At 32.8% G+C, this 9,340-nt stretch overlaps 1 pseudogene across 1 annotated transcript; it reads left to right on the top strand.

Moving 5' to 3' along the window:
- The first annotated feature begins 3,668 nt into the window (after positions 1 to 3,668).
- Positions 3,669 to 7,050, top strand: LOC143600438 (diaminopimelate epimerase, chloroplastic-like; annotated as a pseudogene). The gene is made up of 8 exons (XR_013147468.1): positions 3,669 to 3,856; positions 4,945 to 5,112; positions 5,504 to 5,574; positions 5,629 to 5,854; positions 5,947 to 6,031; positions 6,126 to 6,185; positions 6,474 to 6,547; positions 6,640 to 7,050. The product of XR_013147468.1 is annotated as a diaminopimelate epimerase, chloroplastic-like (transcript).
- Positions 7,051 to 9,340: the final 2,290 nt, after the last annotated feature.

The following is a 9,340-nucleotide window of genomic DNA, read 5'->3' as shown; positions in this document are numbered from 1 at the left end:
AGAAGCAGCCAATTTTGTAATAACAAATAAATAAAGGAAAATAACTATTTGAGATGCGTGTTTTCATAAGCTCAACTTTAGACAATATTACCCTATTGTATTTGTTCATTCCAAGAAATTTAGCTAATGCACCCTTATTGAAAAGTCAAGGATATTGAATGATCAAATGAAAAGGAAGTGCTCAAGCTTTCGAAGAAAGCCGACCTTGCTCAAGAAGCAGCCAATTTTGTAATAACAAATAAATAAAGGAAAATAACTATTTGAGATGCGTGTTTTCATAAGCTCAACTTTAGACAATATTACCCTATTGTATTTGTTCATTCCAAGAAATTTAGCTAATGCACCCTTATTGAAAAGTCAAGGATATTGAATGATCAAATGAAAAGGAAGTGCTCAAGCTTTCGAAGAAAGCCGACCTTGCTCAAGAAGCAGCCAATTTTGTAATAACAAATAAATAAAGGAAAATAACTATTTGAGATGCGTGTTTTCATAAGCTCAACTTTAGACAATATTACCCTATTGTATTTGTTCATTCCAAGAAATTTAGCTAATGCACCCTTATTGAAAAGTCAAGGATATTGAATGATCAAATGAAAAGGAAGTGCTCAAGCTTTCGAAGAAAGCCGACCTTGCTCAAGAAGCAGCCAATTTTGTAATAACAAATAAATAAAGGAAAATAACTATTTGAGATGCGTGTTTTCATAAGCTCAACTTTAGACAATATTACCCTATTGTATTTGTTCATTCCAAGAAATTTAGCTAATGCACCCTTATTGAAAAGTCAAGGATATTGAATGATCAAATGAAAAGGAAGTGCTCAAGCTTTCGAAGAAAGCCGACCTTGCTCAAGAAGCAGCCAATTTTGTAATAACAAATAAATAAAGGAAAATAACTATTTGAGATGCGTGTTTTCATAAGCTCAACTTTAGACAATATTACCCTATTGTATTTGTTCATTCCAAGAAATTTAGCTAATGCACCCTTATTGAAAAGTCAAGGATATTGAATGATCAAATGAAAAGGAAGTGCTCAAGCTTTCGAAGAAAGCCGACCTTGCTCAAGAAGCAGCCAATTTTGTAATAACAAATAAATAAAGGAAAATAACTATTTGAGATGCGTGTTTTCATAAGCTCAACTTTAGACAATATTACCCTATTGTATTTGTTCATTCCAAGAAATTTAGCTAATGCACCCTTATTGAAAAGTCAAGGATATTGAATGATCAAATGAAAAGGAAGTGCTCAAGCTTTCGAAGAAAGCCGACCTTGCTCAAGAAGCAGCCAATTTTGTAATAACAAATAAATAAAGGAAAATAACTATTTGAGATGCGTGTTTTCATAAGCTCAACTTTAGACAATATTACCCTATTGTATTTGTTCATTCCAAGAAATTTAGCTAATGCACCCTTATTGAAAAGTCAAGGATATTGAATGATCAAATGAAAAGGAAGTGCTCAAGCTTTCGAAGAAAGCCGACCTTGCTCAAGAAGCATCCAATTTTGTAATAACAAATAAATAAAGGAAAATAACTATTTGAGATGCGTGTTTTCATAAGCTCAACTTTAGACAATATTACCCTATTGTATTTGTTCATTCCAAGAAATTTAGCTAATGCACCCTTATTGAAAAGTCAAGGATATTGAATGATCAAATGAAAAGGAAGTGCTCAAGCTTTCGAAGAAAGCCGACCTTGCTCAAGAAGCAGCCAATTTTGTAATAACAAATAAATAAAGGAAAATAACTATTTGAGATGCGTGTTTTCATAAGCTCAACTTTAGACAATATTACCCTATTGTATTTGTTCATTCCAAGAAATTTAGCTAATGCACCCTTATTGAAAAGTCAAGGATATTGAATGATCAAATGAAAAGGAAGTGCTCAAGCTTTCGAAGAAAGCCGACCTTGCTCAAGAAGCAGCCAATTTTGTAATAACAAATAAATAAAGGAAAATAACTATTTGAGATGTGACCCACTACAGTCCTCCGCTCTACCAACTGAGCTAAGGTCGGTTGTTGGTCAATCTGCTTCAATAACAAATTAAACAAACAGGTTCAAGTTGATTTAAATTCAAACAAATCAAATGTAATTAAATAATACATTATTTTATTATAATTTCATAATCATTTGACCCCCCAAAAACTAAATAAGTAAATAGTTTCTTGAACTAAATTTGACATACTTTGTTTTTGCTAGTCAAAATAAAAAAGAAAAACTTTCTACTTTTAACATTTGTGTGAACATATTTAGCTCGTAATTAGTAACAAATACATGAAATTTTGATACGGAAGGCAAAATATCGGTCGGGCCAAATACATATTAGGTCGAAATGGATCGTATAAAAAAAGCACGATCCTAAATTTACAGTAATCCATTTAATATGACTAAGAAAACTAGTTCATTAAATATAATAGAACAAATAATGAAAATAAAAGAATTAATACTAAGTAAAAGTTAAAATAAACAGACTAGTTAAACAAAGATTTAATGTTATAAATAAGGGAGAAAGAAATTAAAAGATCCACATTACCTGCTACAGACAAATAAGCTTGGCACTTGTATTGAAATAATAATACCAAAAACCCCGAAAATGAATAATGGTATCGAAAATACTTGATACGATATCGGTAGCTAATACCAAAGTTTAGTAAGATACCGGTCTTGATCCTGAAACCTCAAAAGTTAATACCGAATTAATGCTGATGATATTCAATTGGCCGATTTGATACCGGTGCCCGTTATCATAACCATTTTGTTGATCGGTATACCTACACCCTCTTTTTTTTCTTGGTCTTTATTTAATTTGTTTAGTTGAACCATGAATTACATGCGATTATTAATTAAAAAAATAAAGAATGTGTAATCAATCATCCGAGAATATTTATAAAGAGAAATGATCAAATAAGAAGTTTGGTCTTCTTAAAAAGGCTATGAGGGAGGGTATTTTAGTCTACTACCTTAATATTGAAACCCACTTAATTTAATTTCAAAAACCCACTTAATTAAAACCCATTTAAATTTTCACTCATCTCCTACAACTACCACCGCCCACCGCCACCCACCGCCACCACCTTGCCGGAAAAGTCTTCGGAAATTTCGCCGGAAAATAAAACACTATGAAAAACACAATGTAAAAAACACAATGGAAAAAACACTATGAAAATAAAAATACAATGAAAACACAATTAAATAACACAATGTAAAAAACACAATGCAAAAAACACTATGAAAAAATAAAACACAATTGTATAACACATTTTTGTAAAACACAATTATGATAAAACACACCTTGTAAAAACCCACGAATTTTTTTTTATTTATATAAAGCAATATGGTACTCATATAAAAGATAAAAAAACACTCGTTTTTATGGTGAAATTGTTTTGAAAAAAAATGTCGTATAAAAAAGTTATGGACGTTTTAAAATGATGGAGGAATTTGACATGTGCCTTGCATGTGGAGATATAAAGTCAACAAATGTGTTATCCCTATTATGCCTTTACCCTTGTTTTACACTTTATGATCTCTCTAATCTAATCTCAACCATTCAATTCTCAAATGAATGAACAAGATTATTTCTTATCTTCTTATTATAAGTCAACCCTATTTACAAATATAGGAATATAGGTGTAAAAAACAGTCAACATGTTCGATCTGATGACCGTGGGCATGATGTCCATCGCCTTTGCATCAACAACCTCATGTCTCCTATCGCTTTCCATCACATCTCCATCGCTACGTGTCTCCTACGAACTCAATTCTCTGTATCCACCCAGAATAATATATCATTCCTTGATAGAAGAGAATCCGGAGTTCTTTATTTCATTAAGTATCATGGTCTCGGTAACGATTTCATCATGGTTAGTTACTTTGAGTCAGTTGCTTTTTATGTTCATGAAAGTGTTACGTCACTGCTCCGTGTTAACTAACCATTATCATAAAATAAACATATAATGATTTAATTAAAACAATTATTATATAATGTTTATTTTTCTCTAAAGAATTTTTTATATATAATTTACTATAAAACGATTACAATAATTCTAAATATATATAGAATTTTTTATATATATTTTACTCTAAAATAAAATTGGAAGCGAGTGAACGTGATTGTATAGTGGCCCCACAATCCTTAGCCCTCACGCCCGTTACTCTTGTAGCACTCAAAGTGGCTCGATCCACTCATCCACCTTAACGGCCTTTAAAAAGTGGTTGGTGGAAATCAAGGGAGGCCTTAGCCCTTAAGAGTGGGTAATGTGAGCGTCCGGCCAGGATACGTGTTTATCGGAGGCACGCAAAATTTTAAAAATTCCAATGTTATACGTATATTTAGAATACTTGAATTTTTATAAGCTCACTATTTTATAATTCCAAAAATCTTTATACTCTATTTGGTCAAACTCTTTCTAATAATATCATGATGTTGTTAATTGGTATTAATATTACTATAACCTTAATGGCTGTTAAAAAAATAGTTTACATTATTTAGTTCGTTAAGGCTTAAAGGGCATATTTTTCCGGCTCGGTCTGGATGCGTGAATTCTTAGCGCCGGCCTGGTGGAAACAAAAAGTGTAAGGTGGTTTGGTGCGCCACTCCGCAACACTAAGGTTGTACCACCTTGTTAAACCATGACGTGCAAATCAAAGGCCGGCGCCATGGCCACTCTTCCCGTTCACTTGATAGCACCTAAAGGGCTCAAAATATGGGGTCCACCCCCCACTAACAACATTCAAAAAGAAAAAGTTTAGTTAAACCTAGTAAATTCATCACTTGTCAAAGGGTGGACTAGTTAAAGCTCAGTCTCTATGTGACAGTGACAAGCCATTGATGTGACGCTTTAACTAGCATTTGCTAGTTAAACCACGGCACACAACCTAAGCCTAATGTTATGCTCATGGAAGTAAGTTTTCAGGTAAAAATAATGTTAGTGTGTTAATTTTTCAATAGGTTAACAATCTTGATTCGATGGAACCGAAAATATCTCCGGAGCAAGCGGTCAAGTTATGCGATCGGACCTTTGGGATTGGAGCAGATGGAGTAATCTTTGCAATGCTTGGTTGGAGTGGGACTGATTATGTCATGAGAATTTTCAATTCTGATGGTAGCGAGCCAGAGGTGATCATTTCTTATATTAACTTCATGCACATTTAGATATACAGCGTTGCTACATAGGTTGTTACTTGTTACGGTCGGGCCATAGGCTGCTGAACGGGTTGTGGGGTCATGTTCTCGGGTTTGTGTATTTAACGTAACTCGAAAAGTTTACATTTACCCAAAAAACATGTCACAAAATCTGAACACAACACATGTATTTGCGGGTTGAAATGAGCACAACCTGTTTTATTTATTTATTTATCTACATATTTATACTTTTTAGTATTTAATATTATATATTTCTTATATCTTTCGAAGCAATTATCTTTAGACCGGCTTTAGGCTTAATCCGGACTCATATCATAATATTGGAAAGTTTTATTTATATCATTTCATGTAATTTGTCACTCAGATGTGCGGTAATGGAGTTCGTTGCTTTGCAAAATTTCTTTCAGATCTTAATAACTTAAATGAAAAGCAAAGGTATGTTTCTTGTTTATGAAATTATTTCATGTTTCTTGTTTATGAAATTTGCAGTTTTACGATTCACACGGGTGCTGGATTGATCATACCCGAGATACAGGATGACGGGAAAGTAATTTTGCAAAATAATTAGGCCTTAGATGTTCCCACTAAAATACCACCAAATAAAGATGGTTCTGTTGTGAAATCAAAACTTGACGTAGACGGAGTAAACTGGAATGTAACATGTGTAAGTATGGGAAATCCTCATTGTGTCACGTTCGGTAGAGAAGGAGACGAGGTAATGATTTCATTTTGATGAATCTGTTTTTAGTACACAAAAAACGTTAGAAACATAATATTTATTTGATTAGTTATGCGGGTTTTGTTCAGAATTTGGTGGTTGATGAATTGAATTTGGCTGAAATTGGTCCTAAATTTGAACATCACACGTTTTTTCCTGCTCGAACCAACACAGGTAAGGTTTATTTACCTTTATAATAAGTAGTTAATACCACGGAGCATACAAATAAAATGTACTGTCTTTATCATATTTTGTTGTACTTTTGTAGAATTTGTGCAAGTGTTCTCTCGCTCACATCTAAAGATGCGTGTTTTGGAGCATGGTGCTGGTTAGTGTTCTGCTTCAAACGTATAAAAATATTGTTGAATAATATTTTCTCTATATTCGGTAACTTAATCAGATCTCTATATATAGAGAGACCACAATGAAAAGGATAGTCATAAAACTAACCAACTAATGATAAAACGTCAATAACTATACTAATATTCAAACTAGACATAAAAAAAGACTAACAAACAATTTTAAAGATAAATGATAAATCAAACAATAATAAGTATAACAGATAATAATTTAGGCTACAGACAGTTTATTTTAATTTGTACTATTGCGGATATAGGAGAAACTTTGGCATGTGGGACCGGAGCATGTGCAGTAGTCGTTGCTGCAATCCTCGAGGGTCGTTCTGAGAGAGTAAGTTTGTATAATTCAAACTTGAATTCGTGTACGCAATGTTAATCATCACTTGTTTATATAATATGTTATGTATATCTTGTTTTGTACAGAAATGTACGGTTGATTTACCGGGAGGGCCATAGAGATAGAATGGAGGGAGGACGATAACCATGTTTATACGACGGGTCCTGCAGAAGTAGTTTTTTACGGATCTGTTCAGGTTTAGGATTCTGAGAGTCGCAAAATAATTTCAAATTTTGCGGAAAGTGTGTTTTGTGGTCAGCTGTTTCTTGTAATTCTCAGTTTCATTTTATGTGGCAAAATGTAGTTTGTTGTATTGCAATGTTATCTAATGGTGGCAACTGGTAAGCCACTGTCTTCTAGCAAATGGAATTTGAAAGACTTAATACACTAAATGTTTGTTTTTTCACTAAAGCCTTGTCTTACATGGCTAATAAGTTGCGTCATGCCTAAGGGTATTCGCGGCGTCAGTGGGCTTCAATTCGGGTTAGTCAATAACAGTGTGACACTCATTTATTGGTTGATCATTCTCCATTAATCTCTCTACACCCTAACACCTTATAATACCCACGTGGCCACGTGTGTTTATGTTTGTTCGTTTAAATATAAATAAATTCACCAATATCCGAATGAACTTGCTTCAACATCTTAAAGAGGGAGATCTTGTCGCTCGACGCTCTACTAGTTTATATAAATCACAATATGGATTATCCGGGATATTATGAGAACAAAACAAATACTCAAAATTGTATGAATTATATTATGGTTCATGTTTAATAGAATCAAGAATTCATATGGATTTCTTTTGAAATCGGTGGCAGCTTTTGCGATCACATGCGTGGAGTGGCATTTTACCAATGGGTGAACCCGACTAGTTCGGCTTTGTTGATCTTTTAAAAAAGCAAATGGTTAATTATTTATATATAATCTAAAAAGGTAAAACTAAAAACAATAAAAAAATCACCACCTTATGACTTTCACTCAGCGTCTCACATTAGATTTTTCACTTATCCTTAATTGACTTTAAGTTTCATAAAATCACCACCTTATACGTTAACTTTTTTGTTATTTTTTGACAAATCATTATAGTTATAAGAATTTAATTAATTTATTATAAGAAACAATATATTGTTAATACACTAATTAAGCAAATTAAACTACTCTATGAGAGAATGACTATCTTAAAAGTATATCAATTAATGTTTTATAAAATTCAAACATTATGTATTTGTATTGTTCTACGTGATTAAAATATTTAAAAAATGACTTAAAAACTAACAGTTAATGTGATGTACGAGTCATTAACGCACAATGTACAGGTCATAAAAACCAACATCCCATAAATCCCGTTAAAGGTGCCTCTAAGGCTTGAGCTCAGGACCGGCCCATGGGCTAGCAAAATCAAGCAAGAGCTTTAGGCTCACACTTAATTAAGGCATTCAAATTCCTAAAAAAATATCATATATAAAATATTATAATTGACAAAGAAAACTTAAAATTAGGGGAAATTCCCAAAATAGTCCATACAAACTTATCGCCAACGTGACATTGGTAACTGTGACGTGAGATTTGTTAACCACTCACAGTGTGACACGTGTAAAAATACGTGAAAGTTACTCCCAAATCTGTTTGCGCCGATAGTTTTCTAGCCAAAATCTTTTTTCTGAAAAACTATGGTTTTCGAATTAAAGTTATCAGCCCGGTGAGTTTTCAAAAGCTATCGGTTTCCGCGTTTTTTGAAACTAATCGCCTCCGAAGCATTTGAGGTGAATTTCAACTTTTTTTGCATAAAAAGAAGAGTTGTCATAAAAAATGGATTTGGTTATAAATTATTTAAATTCGATGATTTTAGATAAAAGCTAATTTTTTTGTATAAAAAAATAGTTGTCTATAAACCTTAAAAAAGTTATGGGTCTTTTTAAGTTTTTTTGTCCGTTTTTACAATTTTTTTTTTGGGTTTGTGTTTGGCCCATGGCCTTTTTAGGGCCCATTTCGTATTTTGAACTTTATTTATATGATGTTGATGTAATATTCAGAATTGAATTTTGATAATAAAGATTTTTCTCTTCAATTTCCACTTGACCTTTGGGTGGGATTTGAGAGTTTATCACGGGTATTTACTAATTAACGTGGTAGATCATTGATTGTCGTTTTACCGCTACATCAATTTTGTAAAACTACTTTGCTTCAATAACCTATTTAATACGAACAGATTAAACCTATTTAAACACTTTTTTTATTGTGTTATAATAGTTAGGGTTTAGAGACTAACATATCGTAATGAAAATCTGGATCGAAATCAACTATTATACATTAATCAAAAAAATGCTTCTTAGTTTTTTCTGTACAACTCGGTTTCAGGGAATTATCTTGACCACTTTACCATTGAATTCCACCATAGGGGAGAGTTTAGGAAATGTCTGGAAACTAAATACGAGGGGGTACGATTACTGCTGTCAACAGAGTAAATGCATACCTGTATTGGAGGTTGCTCGATGGTTTTTGGGCTTGGATTATGCTCTTCAGGGTTTTAGAAAAAAAAACTGAATTAAATCGAACATTAAATTGACAAATTTTCACACTTTGGACTGAAGTGAAAAAAGAAAAGATAAAGGACCTTCTTCTAATTGGTCAATCAACACTCACTCGGATTGCCAGCGTGTCACCATCTTCTATTAATCAAACCCAATCCAAAGGCCACAAACTCCACTAATCAAAACCCACCAATTCTCAATATAAATACCACTCACACATTAAACTTCTCTCAAAACATTTAAAACATCACCGGAA

This window comes from Bidens hawaiensis, unplaced genomic scaffold (genome assembly GCF_021521415.1).
Source record: "Bidens hawaiensis isolate Kalapana, Puna unplaced genomic scaffold, B.hawaiensis_p1.1 tig00054105_1, whole genome shotgun sequence".
NCBI lineage: Eukaryota > Viridiplantae > Streptophyta > Magnoliopsida > Asterales > Asteraceae > Bidens > Bidens hawaiensis.
This window is presented reverse-complemented; position numbering and strand designations above follow the sequence as displayed.